This window comes from Gouania willdenowi, chromosome 18 (genome assembly GCF_900634775.1).
Source record: "Gouania willdenowi chromosome 18, fGouWil2.1, whole genome shotgun sequence".
NCBI classification, from domain to species: domain Eukaryota; kingdom Metazoa; phylum Chordata; class Actinopteri; order Blenniiformes; family Gobiesocidae; genus Gouania; species Gouania willdenowi.
Genome location: NC_041061.1, coordinates 13,641,257 through 13,661,949, shown reverse-complemented (window position 1 = coordinate 13,661,949; position 20,693 = coordinate 13,641,257).

Here is a 20,693-nt window from a genome sequence, read left to right as displayed (position 1 = left end):
CACGTTTTGTTTTGTTTTAGAAATATGTTCCCATCTATCTCTGTAATCTTTATTCTAAGGAAAAATAAGAGCAATCGCTTCACATCTATTTTTTTTTTTAAATTGGGAAAATACACACATAACACTAGAAATGAGTTGCAGCGTGTTAAATCTAATATTTTTGGTTGGTTCTAAGAACAATTCTTGATTATTTTTGTGGAGATTTGTCCACCAGACTATAGAGCAATAATAACTACAAAAAATTGCAATTTTTTAGCTGACTTGAGTGAAAATTTTCATCTAAAATTGCATGAAATATATGAATTTACAGCTAAAAGACACACTTCCATAACATTAGCTGGCATACCTTCAATATGTATCCAAACTGCATTATTTTTAGTGCTTTATATTAGTGGTTCTCAACTGTTTTGGCTTTGGGACCCACTATCAACCCTTATAAACAAGCTGCAACACAAACACAATAATTTATTGTATTTATTTATTGGTTTATTTAACAGGGACAGTGTACATTAATATACATATAGAAAATCTACCAGATTTAGCCAGAAGTCTATTTTTCCATCTGTAGTTCCTGTACAGAATGTTGAAATGTCACCCTAAAAGAACACTAATTACAGGAAATATACAATAGAATATACAGTGAAAAATTTAGCGACGTAATAACATATCACACACATGTATTTACATATTATTAAAAACAAAACAAAACAAAAAACAGTGTTTGAAAAGAGGCAATCATCAGATATAAAAAGTTATTGATTTGTTTTTTTTTTAATATGAAGAAATACTTATATGGTGCAGTTAGTATACGATATGTATCGTATCACTGCGCATTAGGACAACTTGATTATGTGTTGAATAAAACTGTTGTTGGTTTTGCTGATAAAACATATCCTTTTTTTTCTTTTCACTTTGATAGAAAATTCCTAATACATTTTTAATGTTTATACAAACTCCCCCAACAAATATTAATTCATGGAGAATACGTTTTTCTAAGCAGTAATGAGAAATATAAAAACTCATGACTGCCCCCTACGGTTGGAGGTCAGAATAAATGGCACTGAGATGTCTTTCAAAATTGAAGCAGGTTTGCGACCCACCAGTTGAGACCCTCTACTTTACATGTTAAGATTTTATTTAAAAAATGAAATAAAACGATTTTTTTTTTTTTTTTTTTTAAATGGCTGCCTGGCTGCAATTAGTTATTCAGTAGATTCATTACATTTGCTAATTTTTTTTTTAAAGTAAGAAACACAATATATTTGACATCACACATGCACACACAGACTAACACTTATTTTCATTGTGCTTATACATTATTGTTATTTATAATTTTTTGTCACAAACCTATTTTTTATGCCTCCTGTTTCCGGGTGAGTGATATGGGGTTTTCCGAGGAGTCTTTGAACGCATCTTTCCCATAGTGAATGTAATTGAAAACACCTGAGCGTGTTTGTGCGCTCCTCCAGCAGCGCGTTTCCAAAGTAGCTTTCAGTGTTTTTAATTGAAGAAAAAACTAAAATGGACAAGAAACACTACATATTTTAACCTGGAACAGTAACAAAAGCCTACAACGGTACGTCATGTTTACATGTTCCTTCTATAAATAATAGTACAAACTAGAAACCACACGTGACTCACATGGATCACTAATGGTACATTATTTAGAAATAAGCTCACTGTGTGTCACACTTTGTATTTTTTTTATTAAAATGTCTAAAAAGAAAAAAAAAAAGATTCTATATTGTGGCAGTGGTTCCCAAACTGGGGGGTGCGTGTCCTCGGGGAAGGCGTGACGTCATGGCAGGGGTGCTGAACCATGAGCATGAAATTTTTTTCTTCTTTTTTTCTTTGCGCATTATTAATAAAGAGCTTTATTACTGTTCTAAAATATTTTTGCATATTTTATGTTAGTTTCATGACATTTGAAGAAGAATAGTCCACATTATTATTTATATATTTAACTTATTTTTTGACATTTTGTCACAATGATGTGGCGCCTGATAGTTTTTCATTCTTTAATCAGAAAACGTTTGGGAACCACTGCTTTCTGGAATCATTTTCTCCATTAAAAAAAAAAAAAAATGAATAAAAACCTGACTTATTTGATTCAAATGACAATATCAAACACTACCCACGCCTTTTCTGTTTAGAAATTAATGTTGTGACTTTATACATTAAGCCAAAGCATAGCAACTGAACATTTAGAATTTGACAAAGAAAATAAGAAACCTCCAATTTCTGATCACTTTCTGCACTTAATAGCATTTAATAACAAACATATTCTATCAATTTCCTACAATTAGAAGAAAACTAAAAGATGTGTTAGTGTTAGCATTATAACAGATGGCGACGCGCAACATAATGGTGATTTTTGATGCTCGATAGGAGCTTTAAATACAGTTGTTTATGTTCCTATTCACATGACTTTTAGGCTTACCTTTGATAGTGTAGGTAGTACCACTTGCTGTATTTTTTTATTTATTTATTTTTTTTTAAACAAAATTCTGTATTTCTTAGCTATTTAATACAAAATAACAATAATACGACAATGAAGAAAAGGAAGGTTTAGTTGTATTGCTAAACAATTTACTTAATGATTGTCTTTTTTTTTAGTCTTCACGTGAAGTTATTTGTGTGGATGCTGCCATTTCCTGATCTCAATGAGGTGCTATTGAAGGCACCATCTAGAGGCCATCAGAAGAACTACAACACACACACATCAAGACTCTCCTTTCTGAGTAAGTGATCCTGCTGTTTTTTTTTTGGTGAATAGACAGACAGCAGTTGTTTTTATTTGATGTGTATGCTGGCCCAGTGCTATGGACCATTGACATAATTTGCATTTGCAGCTGAAACATATCAGCAGCAGTTAGAAAATGTTTGTCAGATGGTTAAGTTTTGGTCAAGAGAAAAGTTATTTGGGTTTTTTTCTCATTTGAACTTGTGTGCACCCTTTGTTTTTTAATAACATTTTGACATTGGCATTACTTAATTGCATATTAATTTTGATTCCTACCTTGGTGTCTGAAAAAAAAAAAATGTGTTGAAAATCAGATGCAGCAAAGTGAAATAATTTCCTTGTTGGGTGTTTTATGTATGAGTTACTAGGGTTTCTTTTTCAGCAGACCATTCATTTTTGCTCAGTTTTGTAGACGCACGTTGCTCACAAACACACACACAGACACAGACACACACAGACAGACAGACAGCCCACAGGCCTCTGCTGTTGTTATCCTCCTGACAAGCAGTCAGGAACAGGATTATAGGTAGAAGCCCAGAGGAAAGTGTGAAATCTGATTGCGTTGGAGGGCTTTAAAAAAAAATAGGGGCCCGTGAGGTTTGGTGGGATTCTAAATATGAGCAGGGGTGAGGAAATAAAGCGGGTAGGGTGTAATCTGTTCCGGAGATTTGCCAAATTTTCACTCTTGATAGGTTGACCCAATGGAGTTTTGTGAAGAAGTTCTGGAGTGTGTGGATAAAAAAAAAAAAACTATAAAAAAAATACAATTTTCTATTTCTTGTTTCTTGTATTACATGACTGTGAGCATTATTTGTATGAATCACTAGAGGGCATTAAAGTACAGTGCATTAGTTTGACTCTAGCCCTCAGGCCATGAAAAACCAAAACACAGTAGCTCAAGTGCTCCACCAGCAGGACAAACACTGACAAGTTCCTTCAAACAATGCAAATAAGACCTTAAATGTTGTAATTCAGTGTAAGCACATGCATAGCATTTTCTTTAGTGGTTTTTTGTGTGTGAATTTATTGCAGTTTAAAATCAGATGTTCTTTAAAATTGTATTTATTATTATATTTCTTTAAAAAAGTTTCATATTTATCCCTAATATAACTCAGTAAAAACATTTTAAACATATAGTTTTGTTCGCGCCTTTGACATTGAAGGGCAAGTATTATGCAAGGAAAGACATTAATTACTATATTAAAGATTCTTGGAGGCTTTTTAAACAAACAAAATAAATAAAAAATTAGCTTTCAGTGGGTTTAACTGTAAATTGGTGTGTGCTTTTTTTTCTTCTCCACTTTCTGTTAGCCTGTCAAACTGCGCTAATTAGGGAATTAATTTTCACCATAAAATACATGCACACTCAATAAAAAGTTAGGCATCATGGAGCTCAGGAAGAAAAGAAAAGCCTTTTTCAATTAAATTTGAAATACCTCCAATGTGTTTTTTTCTTCTATTCCTATTGGATTTAAATGCCTCAATGGAGATCATTTCTAGTAAAGGTTCTTTTGACAAAGGCCTGGAGTAATTGTATGAAAGCAAATTGGATAGAAAACACCCGAATATGTGTTGTTTCTCACCTTCAGAGAAGCTACACTGTGGGCAGTAGCTATCGAGATTTAAAAAAAAAAACAGACTCCCTGGGTGATAAATCTTTGTCTTCGCTGCTTAACTCCATCACACAAATCCTAGTTCACTTAATGGTCTCATCTCATTGGTAAAAAAAATAAAATAACCAAATCCTACAAAATAAAATTTTCATCAGTATTGACTTTCTTCTGAATGCACAGACAGCTAACAGAATCAATTGAAGTTTTCCACAAAATAAAATTTCGACAGTCTAATTGCGCTTCGAAAGTGTTTCTATTGAAGTTTGTTTTGGGCCGGAGCCTTGTAACTCTCGTGAAATCTCATCCCGCGAGACTTCGCTGCAGGACGATGGACGCTCCAAACCTCCTTATAACGCTTTGCATTCCTTTGTTGTTTGCTGTCTAATGTGGCTGTAATCATTTTTGGTCATGTGACCAGATACGTCATGTCCTGTGGCGTGTAATTGCGGAAAAAGTGTTTTTATTGAGCTTTTGCACTACATTTTAATATCAAAACATCTTAAAAAAAAGTTTTTAGTGATATTTGATTTTTATAATTTATTTTTTCTCAGAAATTCTGGTCTTTCGATTATCAGTTTTTAGATTTTGTCAAATGTAATGGAAACGCATCTAATACTGACACGGCCGGAATGTGGCCAGCAGACGTATGCAGAGTTTGAGATTCTTGCCATAACATAATTGATAATGTTGATTACAAAAATTTGCATCAACACGTCGTTTAATGTTGTAAATTCATGATAAAATCAGACTGGTGGCTGCTTCTGCTTCATTTTTGCTCCAGTACCATACATGAACAGCTGGGGGCGGAGTCGCGTCACAATTTACTTTGTGGAGAAGAATTGCGCAACAAAAGAAGAACCAACCTAAAGTTTCAAAAGTTTGGGACCATTTCATTGAAGCCTTATACTACACACCTGAACTTGTAATTTTTTTAAAATAATACATTAATTCATATATATGTTGTACAATTACTGTGTTTTATGGCACTGAAAATATTTGTATATTATATACATTATATTGAGAATTGTATTTTTTCAAATGAACACTTTTGACCACTATGGGGGGCAATGCTTTGTTGACCATTCTCAAATACTTTGAGCCAGTCTTGAGTTGATTGTGTTCACTGTTTGTGAGTCCAAAGAAAATGTAGTTTTAGTTCAGCACAGTGTACATTTAATGGCAAACAGGCTTTTTGTTGTATGTTTGTATTAGGGTTGCTTAAGGCGTTATGTTAGTCTAAGTGTTTAATATTGCTGTGTCATGCTATGAACAGTGGCATTTTGATGGCAGAAAAACAACTATATTGTGAAATTAGTTGAACACACTGGAGCGTTATGGCAAACATTGAGATTATGTAGTTAAAGCACGTTGAAGTAGAAGCTAGCTGGCTGGAGGACTTGGAGCTGAAATGGGGCATGACGCATTGTACCCCAGTACATTAAGGAGCTTTGCTTTCAACGTCTCCGTGGAAACTGCCTCCTGCAGATGGTTGGTCACAGATTCAGGTGGAAAACACAGGCGTCTTCACATGTACATGAAATAAGAAGTCAAAGTAGGGAAGGGGGGAGGGGGAGTTTGCAAATGGCTCTGAAGACTGCAGGCTTTTAAGTGTTGATAACAGCGGATTAGCTGTGCCTCCTCCATAAAGCGGCTTTTACTGTGTGGTCGCTGCCTTTTCAACCTTCCCTCTTTGTTTGTGCATGCAGCAGATGGTAATGCATGTATGGGGAAGAAAGCGCGTGTGAGCGATGGCTTTGTGTGAACTGGTGCTGTACAATAAATATGGGCTGCTTGTGTAAATATCTCGTCCAACTTTGAACATTAGGCCAAAAGGCAAAATATTCTTAGTGTGAAATCTGAACTCACGACAGTTGTCTAAACAATCTGGGCATATGATTTATAGTATTTGACCCTTTTATTGTGTTCTGATCTGGTAGTAAAGATTAGTAGCTAGTTATGTATGTTTATATTACCTAAACATTTATATGAAACATACTAATAATATGAAGATGTAGCTGTGTTGGCGGATTCTGAACAATGGCCACTGGTTTTCTCATGTTATTTGCCACACAATGTTTTCACCACATTTTGTCCTTTTTTATGTAGGATTTATTCTCATCTGTAGTCATATAGTTTTTTTTTTTTTTTTTTTTTTTTTGCAAATATGAGCTCAAACTATATTTAACCCACTTTAAAGGTTGAGTCCGCAATCCTGTTCAGATACACTTTTAGTTAAACTGGGTGAAGTGATCCCAGTATATGATCAATATATTATGTATTCAGAAAAAGGATTAAAAAAAATTGAGCTCTGTATCAGCGGCAATCCTGTAAAAACTCTGACCAATCCCTGTCATTTGGTCTGAATGAAAAGAACCAATCAGATGCCTTGATGTCTTTGTCCCTCCCTTTACCTGTGATCACGCTCATTGTGTTACACCGTTCCAGGCAATATTTTGCGTAAATGAAGAAACTGAAGGGCCTGAAAAGTGATGTAGAGGATTCTGTCTTTCTCTTGGAAAGATACTTTTTGTTTTGCTTCAGGGGGATTTGTTATTTTTTGTGTCGGATGCAGGTGAAAGTGACGGGAGCGTACAGGAGGGGGTGGAGCTTAAAAGATGTCTTTCTCGCTGAAATCCTGCTAGCTTTCCGATTTTGCATACAGCACCTTTTAGGGTAAAGCTGTCAATTACCCAATGTAAACTAGACTCAGAATTCAGCCACCAAAGGTGATGAAATTGATTGTTATTTATTTATTTTTTTTTTTAAATTACCTCCAGTTTTCTGGCATCCTTTATATGTTGCGGCCTCCTCTCCTTTGTCAAGCCTTCAAGGTATTTTCTGCAATCCTGTTCAGAAACTAACTACCCTAACCCTAAACTGTCATTTGGTCCGATTGAAGATAACTGATCAGATGCCTTCAGATGCCCACTCACATTCAAGCTTGTGGGGGCGTGGCTTTCGACGAAGCACTGATGGGAGCATAATGGGAGGGGGAGGAGAGGGTGGAGCTTAAAGCAGCTAGATCAAATCTTCCTAGCTTTCCGGCATTGCATGCTGCACCTTTAAGAGTTGAAAAAAAACTAAATCATGTCAACCAAAGGTACTAAAATATGATAAAATGCCTTCTTTATAAACATTTTTTTCGCACATTAGCATGAAATTTAAAATTTTTCATATTAAATCTGAAGACTTTTGTCAGAAGATGAAAATATTCCAAAAAGCAACAACTATAGGCAGATAGTAGTACACATGATTAGTGTGAGTGTCTGTATTTCTCCGCAGGGCTAATGTCGCCCCTCGTACAGCAGTTTAGCAGGTGTTTATGTAAAACTATGGGGAGGCATAGGAAACTTAGCCATAAGTGCTCTGTTAAACCCTTTCCTAAGATCTGACCCAGATCAGTTGTCCTTTCCTCCGTGGCTCCAATACCATTATTCATCTCAAGTACTTCCAGTAAGGAGGAGATACCCTTGTAATCATGTAAATCATAAACAACTTCATTTTCATTAAGCCACTTTATTCTTTCTGGTAAATTTAATCTTGACGATCTTATGATTAATGCACTGAGCTGACGATACCTAATAAGAGCAGTGGGAAAGCATGTACCGCCCTCAGCACAGTGGAAACACCAAGCAGACCAAGCACTCGGATCTGCAATAATGCATGACGTGTAACAAGGCAGCGAAAGATGGAAGTGCTAATTTGTGTTTTGAAAGCTGCGATAAACAGAGATTAAAGACTCGTTTGTTTTCCAAGTTATTGGAATGTAACTAATTTGCTTCATGTTTTTGAGAGTTAACTAGATGTATGAAAAGTCCACGAGGCTACTGCTTCTATGTCGGAATTATTAGGACGTAATAGATGGGAGCAGCATGATGGTAGTAGTTGGTGGTTTGATTACCAGAGTTTACATGAAGAACCTTTCTGTGTGGAGTTTGCATGTTCTCCCTGTGCTTTTATGGGTTTTCTCTATGTACTCTGGCTTTCTTCCACATTATAAATACATACATGTTATGCTTATTAAAGGCTGTAAATTGCTCAAAAGCAGAGAAATTGGTGTGAAAGCATCTGTGTGTGTGTGTGTAGTTAATACTGTAAGAGGATGAATGAATGAATGAATAAAACAACTTGTATAGTATCTTTTATCTTGACATTTTACACAATGTTCAGCACAAATGCACATAACCCATATTTTTTTGATAAAGGATATGTTTTAATTTAAAATGTGAATAACCTCTTATCTAATACGTCTTGGTATTTATGGATAGTAATCACAGGATCATTCAAATTTCATGTACAAATAAATGATTTTGTTGGGTTTTTAGCCCAACCAAGGAGGTGAAATTTTCTCCAGCATTTTTTGTTTGTCTGCTGGTGGGATACGTCAAAAGTATGACATGGTTTTTGACAAAATTTGAACCAAATATAAACTATGATTCCGTGCAATTTTGGAGGGAATCAGGATCAATATACTGGTTCTGGATCATTTTGAAAAATCGAAATGTCCCTATCTCTTTTGCATGATTTAAGTAATGTATAACTTAATTAGTAATTGATCGATCTTTATGAATAACATGTAAAGGTTTCATTCTTTCAGACAACTGTTGCGTCAAAAATGCTTTGATGTTTCCTTTGAAGTTTCCTTGACTTCAGCGTAATAACTCCAGCAAGATTCATTTTGGCTTCTTTTTTGAATAATATGTTAAGGTTTTATTTATTCAGACAACTGTTGCTTTGGAAATCCACTTTGACTTTTTCACATGTTTTGACTGGCAACTGCCAGTCTTCGTCAGAGGCGTCTGCTGATCGCTTTGATGTTTACTTTGAAGTTTCCTTGACTTTCGCGTAATAACTCCAGCAAGATTTTTTTTGGCTTCTTTTTTGAATAATATGTTAAGGTTTCATTTATTCAGACAACTCTCCATCAGGAAATCCACTTTGAGCCTCTGACATATAAAAAACTAGTCTTGCTGGAATTACGATCTTTATGAAATTTAACTGAATTATGTCGGGTTGGTTCCATTAGTTTCATCCGGATCAGATCTGGATTGCGCATGTCATTGGGATTTTTCATTAAAATGGGTGTGCCCATACATTTGGACCTACTGCTTCATTATTAATGAAGATAGAAATGTCTTCCAAGCCTTTAAAGTGTGAATGGTTATGGTCCCATAGGATCACTGATCCAGATAACTGCCACTATCTGAAGAGGAGATTTGGAGGTTGGCGGAGGTTTGCGATCTCCAAGTGTTTTTGTTTGATATAAATCTATTATGTTGTGAAATTCCATATAAAAAAAGTCTTGTTTGCTGCCTTTCTCACCATGAGAACTAAGAAGCAAGTAATCTGTGACACTTGCCAAAAGCATGCACACACGTAAACAAGTATGTCCATAGAGGCAGATCGTCCTCCACCGACATCATATTAATTCATTTTGGATTTCACAATATGACCTGTGATTGCTGGTTGTCAGTGAAGGGGTGGGGGTGGGTCAGTCAGCTGCTGATACATGAAATGATTGGGAGAGTGCAGCGTGTTCCCATTATCTTGTCCCTTGCATTGTAATTATCACTGCTGCTCTTTCTGCACCAATGCTCCCATCTCTCCGAGCCATTGTAATCGTGATTGACTGGTGCGCCGGCCAAAACAGTGCAGTCTGCAAAGGCATCACACACACATCTCATAACCGTCCTGCCATTTGATCTTCTCCTCCTCCTCCTTCACACTGCCTGCTCCTCCATCCCTTCATCCCTCACTTTTTTCAGGTTGAAGGGAAGTGGCAGGCCGATAAGAAAACACGCCTGGAGATGAGTTTAGATTCGACATGCCTAAAGCGTGCTATTCACTGTTTTTTTTTTTTTTTTTCCATACAGGATGATTGAATATAATTACAGCTTATGTTCAACTCATGCATGAATTGACAATACATGATTCCAGTAATGCTGAGCAATGCTCCAACATGATGGATACACATGACGGGATGCCATTGAGATTACAAGTGTGAAGGAATATTTCCTTTAATAGAATGGGGCACTGCCTCAGTTTTAGGGGATATTTTTGCTGCTTAGAAATGCCAGACGGTGTTCCATGGTGACAGCTCTGAATGATGCACCTTGTCAAAGAGGGAAGTTCATCAGCAGCCACTGGAAGTGCCTTCGATTGAACTGCCCTGGGCCTCGCCAGGTAATGGATTGGATTTATCCCTCTCAGGATAAGACTTGAGCTCAGAGGTGTACATGTTTTGAGCAAGGGCAACCTCAGGTACATTATTGTCCCTTCATGTTCTTGGTACATTTGTGTTCATAGCAGTGTTGCACCTGCAGCATTGTACTACAACTTAGGGCTCAACCATTTTGTAAAATCCTATTGTGAATTTTTTCGCCTCAAATATTGTATTTTATGTGTTTTTCAACATACGTAAGCAATAAATCAATCCGTACTATAATCAATAATATCAGACTTGGTATACATAAACTGTTCCTTCTTGTAGGTTAGGCTAATGTTGAGATAAAGGCAAATAAAGCCAAAACATGTATGAAAGGCTTTTTTTTTTTTTTAAATCAAATTAAATTACAGTTGTAAACTTACTAAGTACTTCTTCTTGGAGTTCTCTAGAACAAGTATGGTGTAAAAATAAGTATATGTTAGAAATGAATCGCGCAAACAAATCTGTGTCTTTACCTCATCAAGAGGCCCAACTTTTCATTTGTCATGAAACATTAGTAAACGTGTGGATTGCACAACTTAAATTCTGTCTGAACTTAACTAGACAGTCTATGAATAAATAAAATGTACATATCAGAGATGCACCGAAATAAAAATTATTGGCCGAAGCTGAAAATGAGGAAAAAAGCCCAAAAACCGAAACACTGAATGTATGCCATGTATTAGTACATTGCATTTATAGCTATAAGTGTGTACTAACCTCACTCAAATCAAAGCATTGCAATTGTATAATTTAATATTAATGCTTCAAAGAATAACTAAATTTATATTACATGTAAATATTTACTGAACATTGACATTCCAACAATAGAAAATAAAATGTTTATCTTGATCCCACTTACATTAAACAATAATGTAAAGGCCTATAGCTGACTGGGCTGCTGAGTCAAATTACCCCGTCAGTTATCTCTCGTGATTAGATGCAGTGTATCGGTGTCTCCATCTTTAATAGGTTTGTCACTGTTGTGCCGTATCAGTTTCTGTGAGCCTGAGGCCATTGCGCAACAGTGCATAGCGGGACCAGATCATGTGACCTGTCAAATCACAGCCTTTTGTGGTTTTAAAGTCAAATCGCGATATCATCGCAAATGCACTTTAATTGTTCAGCTTTACAACTTCTACAGAAACTTTGTGCACAAATGTCTGCACATGCTAAACAGCAGTCAAAATGGTGATGTTTAGCAGACATTTGTGACAGTTTGAATCAAAGGCAGTGATATGTTGTCAGGAGCTGCATGGCGAGAGAAAAACAAGTCCAGGAGATAGATCTTTGATAGATATCAGGGCATTTGTCAGGCATCTGTCTGTGCTTATTTTAGGAGTGAGAGATGACTATCATCAAATCCATATTTTCAAGAGGGGAAGGAAAAAAAAAAACGACTCAGAGCTGATGGAAGATGCCTTTCATTTAGAGGCATCACAGCAGTGCAACTGTTTCTTCAGTTTTCTTTTTCGCCAGGCTTTTTCAAACATTATCAAGCAAATTGTTATCAATAAATCGCTTGGAAAGCCATTTAGGCATTTCACTCATTATGATGCCAAGGGTAAACAGATAGGAAGATGTAAAACATTTGACTAAAATGGCATTCTGTTCACAACTCTAAATTTTAAGGAGGCAATGCATCATAGATGTGTCCAACCAAAGACATGCCGATTTGAAGAGAGAGCTAATTATATTAATCTTCCTGCGAGGAGGCTTACCTATAATGGTTATAATCTTTGAGCTGTGACATGATTCAGAGCACACTTTAGTGGCAATCCATCTTCCTTTGTGCCTCGAGGCGCTGGTATATGTATTTGTGTGTATGCACGCATAAAACAGCAGTGTAATTGTTGGAAAAAGTTAAAAAGGGCACTAATGTAATAAAGAAAGCTTGTAGATCAATGCCCAAATGTTTCTCATTATGAAATGCCAGGTAGATTATTAATGGGGATTCTGATATAAAATCCGATAAGCAATGTTATTGGAGTGCAGATGGTACTGGTCAAAGTTATGGGTTTTCTATCAGAGCCCTAATGACTTCAGCTAATGAGTCTGTGCGGCTCACGCAGCTGTCGAGATTACTGTTGTATCTTGCCATGTGGAGAATGTCATACACTGTCAAACCTCTATCGGCTTTGTTGACATTGTGATTAGTTTTCTATCAGTGAATCCCCAACGCTTCGTCCCCCTTTGTCCTGACCATGACCTGCAAGAAGTTGGTTTTAAAAACAAAAAAGCATCTACAGTGTCAATTAAGTGTGAGCTTTGTGATTGTACAACTAAATTAAAGTGTCTGAGAGAATGGTGCAAATGGTGACCTTAGGTTGGTCAATTGTGTTTAACTAAACTTTTTTTAATTGTTCTGACCAATGTTGTTTTTGACAACAAACTTAGAGTTAATTTTTATTCATAGTCTTTTGACCAAAATGCAACTTAATTTTCAGAAGTGTAAAGAGTAAACGGACTTGATTTCATATTGCGCTTTAGCACCACACTGAAGCAGTCTCAAAGCGCTTTACATATCAGCTCATTCACCCAATCACTCTCACATTCACACACCAGTGGGACAGGACTGCCATGCAAGGCACTAGTCGACCACTGGGAGCAACTTAGGGTTCAGTGTCTTGCCCAAGGACACTTCGACACATAGTCAGGTACTGGGATCGAACCCCCAACCTCTCGATCAGAAGACGACCCTCAAAACCTGAGCCACGGTCGCCCGAGTACTGATACATCCTACTCAAGTGGAAGTACTGTTACTTTATTGAAATTGTACTCAAGTACAAGTAGAAGTCATACATAAAAAACTCAAGTACAAGTAAAAAGTAGCTCAATTAAATAGTACTCAAAGTAAATGTTAGTTGTTTTTTCACCCCCTATGTTTATTTTTGCTAATAAATCGTTGTCACGCTTCCCTTACGTACAGTAAACATCTCATGTATAAACTTAAAAAGGAAGAGACCAAATTTTGCACTATTGGAACTTAATATTTTCCACAAAGGCATCTGTATCAAATAAAAGGTTTGTCAACATGAACAATTCTTTTAAAAATAAAAATAACAATCACTTAAATTCAAAATATATATAAAAAAAAATATCATGCGCTAGGAATAGATACATTTATGAATTCTAAAACAGTGCCAGGCCAAATGTGCCATGTGGGTAACAACATAATAGGTAGAAACCACAACCTGAACCCAAGAAAATGGCTGGGTGTCGATCAGAAATGGCGCAACTGAGAACAAATGGATTCATTTCAATGTGCTTCATACTTTATGAAGAGACCATGAAACGGAAATAAATAATCTCAAAAAACAGTTAATCCGTAATAGTTGGGCGTAGCAGTGTAAGTAATGTTTATTTATATTGCACCTTTCACAGACAGATAAGTCACAAAGTGCTTTACATATCAACTCATTCACACACCATTGGGACTGAGCTGCCATGCAAGGTGCTAGTCGACCACTGGGAGCAACTTAGGGTTCGGTGTCTTGCCCAAGGACACTTCGACGTATAGACGGGGATCGAACCCTCAACCTCTCGATCGGAAGACGAACCCTCTACCATTTACTGTAAATATAATGCACATATTTAAACAGGGCTAAGGAAGCAGTGAGGCCCAAAAAAAGACAAAAATAAAAAAAACACCCAATGTAATGAATTACTTGAATTATTTTAAAATGTACTTTAGTACAAGTAAAATTACTGATTTAAAAATATACTCAAAAAAGTACAAGTAACCATAAAAGCAACTCAATTACAGTAAATTATATTTCAATTATATATTCTGGTTTTAGTCAACAAAATGACATTAATATTTTAGTAGACTAAATCTGTTACAAATACAGTTGACTAAAATATAAAGCATACATTTATGCATTTTTTTCAAGATTGAATTACCATTTATCAATCTGATATGGGATGTAAATATGCACGCAGACAGAGTAAATATGATCAATGTGTAAAAGCACATTATCCATCCTACATCCACAAACACAATCGGCTTAATTCCTATTGGATCACTTAAAGGCTTGTCCTGCTTTCTATGCAACAAAAAACTGTTTTGATTGGATACTTTCCAGGAAACAAACTTAATTCCAAACTTCCGACTGGATTTCGTCTCATGTGAACGTTGTAGTTTAGTTTTTATTAGTCCACAAAACTATCAGAATGTTTTGATTCACATGTATTTATTTTTTTTACATTACATTTTTACATTTTACACAAAAAAAATACAGTTGATGAAAACAATGATGAAATATACTAATTTTGACTAATTCTAAATGTAAGAATAAATGATTAGAATTTTTGTTTTAGACACTCCAAATCAGGACAGTTCAAGACTTTTATATCCTGCATACTTCAGTGCTTTACAGTCGAGGGCTCTCGAGGCAGCACTTTCACACTATGGAAATGTATCTGTTAAAAATCCACACACACAAAAAAAAAAAAAAAGTACTGAAGTATCAAAGCACCCACGTACCCATCGCCACAAGGTAATGAGTGTACTTAACTTGGAGGGAAAAGACATCTCCAAAGGATATTCAGTACGAGCCACTTTCCCAAGTGCTTAATCGTGGTGCTTGATTATGAGCAGCCATTAGGAGTGTGAGTTGTGATGTGAGCCTGTTCCACTCACACAATGAAAAGTGTTATGGTGTGATTGATTGATATTCAACATCTTTAGCCATTAGTCTACGTCTAAAGCTTCAGGCTCATGGATGGACCAGGTTTGAGTGGGCTTTCTATCAAGCATAAATGCCCGTTGTCAGAAAAAAGTATACCAAAGCATCGTAGAATGTACAAAACCTTAACATTTCAGAAATTATTTAAACTTTTTGGATAAAACAGTTTTAGTACTGGATCATAAAACATGCAGGCTAAATAAAGGAGGGAGATTTCCCCTTGATGGTTAGGTTCATTATAGCTTCTGTCCTGTTTGTGAGCTTCTCGTCCCTTTATCCTTTGTCTCCCTCACAGTGCCACTGTGTCACTGGGCACACCTGCTCCATCCAGCTGTCAATTACAGTGCAGAATTACAGAGTGGCACACAATTAGGGGACGCCTCACACACTGGTTCACGCTGGTAATGAGTTTCCTCGGTCATTGATCAAAGTCATAATCCCACCCAAGCCGAGTTTCACCCTAATTTTTCCTCCCCTCATCGAGCATCCTTGTTAAACTGTTGGAGATTTCCGATACCTCTGTGTCCATCTGTGTGTCAAAGGAGCAGAATCATGTCCAACTACAAGTGATGAAGGAATCAGATGCACTTAAAATGCTCTAAGATTCTTTTGCTCAGTTAGTCTGCCTCGTTTGGGAGGTGTAAACATGTGAAATCAAACCAGTGAATTCTGCCAATCGAAGCCTAGAGCGATTAAATGCACTGTGAGCATTATGTGTGCTCACCGCAGAATAAAAACGGGAAGTATCAGAGATGACGTTGAACACAAGGCATTGTGGGTGGTCAGAAGAACTGGCAACGGTGAAAAACAAGGCATTAAATCCACCAGATGCACGGCAACTTGTTGCTGCTCCATTGTTGAATGTTATGAAAGAACAAACGGAAAAAGCAGAGGTTTCTGCGCACTCTTAAACTCTTGCTTTGACGTCCAGTACAATACAGACTTATGGTTTTAAAGCCTCTTCTTGTTGTGGGTTCAACAATATATCCAGGTCTTTTAAAATGGAGCAGAGCGCAGCGTTGAATGCCTTCTCTGTAGCGGTCACAATATTTGTTGTTTTGACTCTGCTTAGCGCAGGAGATGTGACGTTCTTTCTGTCCGGCTCAGTTTCTTTCGAACCGAGGAAATGAGCAGAAACGAAGGTATTACCATACCAATACCTGCTTCAAGACTTCTTCCATCATCCAAGTCCCTAAAAAGTTAAGGCCCAGTGGACTGAATGCCTACAGGCCAGTCGTCCTGACCTTTGTGGTGATGATGTCCTATGAGCGCTCCATCTAAAATCCATCACAGAGCCATTTTTAGACCACCTATAGTTTGCCTAAAGTACCAACAGGTCTGAAGACGATGCAGTCGACATAGCCATCCACGTCATCCTTCAGCTCTGCTTTCAACAGTCCTCCCATGAGGAGAAGCTGATCCAGGTGAACGTGCCCGACTCCATCTGCAGGTGGATCAATGACTCCCTGCTATGGGACTGTAAGTGACGCTCGGCAGCCACTTCTCAAACTCCGAGACCATCAGCACAGGCTTCTTACCGACAGTTACATGTCCAGTCGCCAGTTCGTCAAACTCAACAAATTTGCAGACGACACTGTCCTCATTGGACTCGTCTCTGATAAGAGTCGGACGACAGGTGGGAGATGGACCATCTGGTGACCTGGTTCAGCCAGAACAACCCTGGAATAACCTTGCCCCCTCCCCATGTCCACCATCCTGTTGGACCTCCCAGTGCAGATTGTTGACTGCTTCCTGGGCTGCCTCACATCCCAGAACCTTAAGTAGGAGCTGAACATCAGCTCTGATGGAGCCGCTCCCTTCTGGCAAGAGGCTGTGAGCTATTAGGACTAAAACTTCACATCACAAAACACGCCTGTCTGTAACAGGCACATGTCACCCACAGTTCCAACATACACTTGCTGTAAATATGATCATTCATAAATACAGCCTATTATTTTATTTCTTTTGCGTATGCGACCAGAACACCAAAGGAAAATTCTGTCTAGGTGCAAACATAAATGGCAATAAAAACTTTTCTGATTCTGATCATTTAACAGAGCTCTCTTCCTATTATTCAAGTGTCAAGACTTGAGTAGTCGGCTTTCTTGCAAATAGTAGAGGGATGACATTGCTTGTTTGCTTTCTATTGAATGTGAAATGCGCTACAGCAAAAGCAAAGATGGCTGTAAGAACAACTGAGAAGAGCAAATGAACAAGCCGGGCATATTCACACACACACACACACTGTTTGAAGCCACCAGGCACAGGTTCCTGCGAATGACAATGTGCTGTTAATGAAAAACCTCAAAGTCACACTTAACTGTCTCAGGGAAATTGCCTCAGACAGTCTGCAGATTTACGTTTATTTGCCATATTCACTCAAGCACTTACAAAGTGCCTTGTCTCCTCAGTTATGCTAATAATTCTATCACGATTCTGTGTGAAAATATAGAAAATGTTAAATGTTTGCCGTTGGAATAAGGACTCAAAGCCGGTGCATGTAGCAATTCTTCGGAGAAGACAAGGTAATGAATTAAATTTGGTTCATGGCTCAGTAGTGAGGAGAACTAGGTTGAGTAATGAGAAGCGGAAACAGTGATAATGGAAATCTAAATGATTAAAGTGTGTGTTTGCAGGGGGTGACAGAGAATAGTGAGGACTTGCAAGGGAGTCTGGGCTTTGACAATGTGTTATACTATAGAAGAGTTCTGCATCAGTTTGAATCCTGTTAAAAATTAGTCTTTGTAAAACATTTGCAACAGCTACTGACTGTTGGAAGGGCATTTGTGTGGATTTATTACCGTGTATCAGATATTTCACTTCAGAAGAAATTGGACAAGCTAATTCTACTGCTGTTGCCAGTATAGGCTACATGGCAAAGTATTTACAGTTGAGAGTTCTTTACGCTGAAGTTGTCAAATGTATCCAGCTCCAGACACATAACAGTAAAATACCCCAAAAAATGTGAACCAGAAGTGTTCCGGTACAGCTTTTTCACTTCTGATACAATATTGATGTAACTTTGTGTTTTTGCCGTGATCAATACAATATCAGCATACATTCAACTTATTTTCTAGTGTAGAGTGTTATAAAAGGCTTGATGAAGTGAAGAAAACAATAGTCAGTAAAAGTAGGTATGACAAAAACTGGCCTATTTGTTATTGATCAATGAGTTACATACATTTTTACCTTAAACAGAAGAATATTCTACAATTGAATAAAATAAATGGAAAACAAAATGGGAGGAGATGGTGAAAAATAATCTAAATAAATCCAATAAAAACAATATACTACATATTAAAGCGGTGATTATAGATGCAGGCCAATATAATGAGATAATCTTCGGTCGGATCAGGACAACCTTAGTTTTAACCCCTGGTCTCAAACATAAAACCCACTTTCGAATGACTTTCAGTCTTCTAAATGAAGCGCCAAATACATTTATTTAAGTTTCTCTTTGGGTTAGAACCCATTTTTGGGGAGAAATGTTGCACAATAAAACAGTAAAACATTATATTAATTTGAAAATACCCTAGATGACCAATATAAAGTCTAATTCTAAAAAATAATGGATTTTGTCCCTATTAATATGAATTTTATATGTTGATAGCACTATGAGATGACCTTTGTTGTATTTTGCGCTATATATATAAAGATTGTATTGATTGATAATTCGGGATTTGTTTTTTTTTTTGTTTTTTTGAGCAAAAGTGTTTTAAATAACTTTTGCAAATGTTTTTGAGGAACTAAATTGTTAGCCTTGAATTTTTTTGTAGATTGTATCTACAAGTTGTTGGAGATTTGGCTTTATGCTCTTTCTGAAAGCTAAAACTCATCCATATAAGGTTCCGTTGGGTCTAAGTGGCAATTCTATAACTGGATATGACCTCATCCACCATTCCTCTATGCTCGTTTGACTCATGCGATAAAAACCATTAAGCTATGTACACATTGGTACCAAACCTATCTACATGTATTGAATTTTTAAAGTCAGCTCCTCAGTGAAGGTAGAAAACTAGAAGTGCATATTTTCCTAATGGAAAATACTTATTGCAAAAATAAAAACTGTATAACGCGCCGGTGCTCTGTCAAACTATTTTGCCACGTCAGCACAAGTATGGCAGCCTCTTATACTTTGCAAAGAAATTTATGGCCATTGATGAATGATTGCAATCCTCTGCCTTTCAGTACTCTCAGCCTTTTGACAGTAACCCAGCAGCACATTAATTGCTCTCGCCATCATTTTAAGTGCATTGACGTGGTGGATAGATAAAGACTTGCATGAAAAGTTTCTGATTTAGAAGATCAAGAACCTTAAGAATGCCTGCCTGAACCAAACATATAAAAAAAAATATGAAACGATACAACATTTGTAGTCATATTTATACATACTGACATCCACTTCTGACAGTATTTTATCAACCAATGTTACTTGACAGCATACATATTACTGACACGCTGAGATTCAATGGCACAAGAAAAAAAAAAAAGTGTGCTTCAAATTGATGGTCTAATGCCTCTGGAGATTGTCTTCTCTGTTCATCGAGAAAGAACGTCATGCAGAGATGGCCAAAAAATCACATTGAAAAGACACAGATTAACCTGTCATGTTGGAAAGAGGTATCCATTAGGCTCTTTAATCGAAGCCTATATGGCATGAAATTGACATTTTCAACCAACTACAATGTTTTTTATGATGACTTGAACTGAATGGAGACTCCCCTGTATGTCCATCCACTCGTGTCGTGTCATTAGCCATCTTCACGCTTCAAAACCTTTTTAAAGAGTTCTAGTTTTCTTTGTGTACATCATAAATAAATGCTTCTCGTGTCAACCTTTGCCTTTAATTAGAACCAGAACAGATCTGGCTCCTTAGCGGGTTTGATTTCTCCCCTTCCACCTTTTCCTTCCCTTCTTTCATGATACTTTTCTTTTTGTCTGTGTCCTCAAGTCACAGGCAGAGCGCACAGTTGTTTTGATGTAGGATTTGATAGATTTGTTTGCTGCTGCATTCATTTGCTCTGTATCAGGGAGCTGACGGGCCGTAAAATGAAAATTTGCCTCAGATTTTCAGCATGACTGTTTGAGGGCAAATGTGAAGGAACTCCCCACGCAATTCCAGATACATATTTTTTTGTATCCTAAAGTGCACGTGTGCATGTATTCATGTCGTAGCAGTTAATACTATTTATCTAAAAGCTCCTAATCAATGAAAATGATTGGTTTTACAGTTAAAAAAGGCAAACAATATTTTTAAGAGAACAACTCTCTGCAGAGACTGTGGGAGGCGGCCTACCCACTGCTGTGGACATTTACCGTACTCCTCCAGATGCAGGAAGAGGGTCTCATGCATCATGGAGAATCATATCCACACTGCATACGAACTCTTTACCCCCTCCCATCAGAAAGATGTCTGAAAAAGCATCAAAAGCAGTACCACCAGA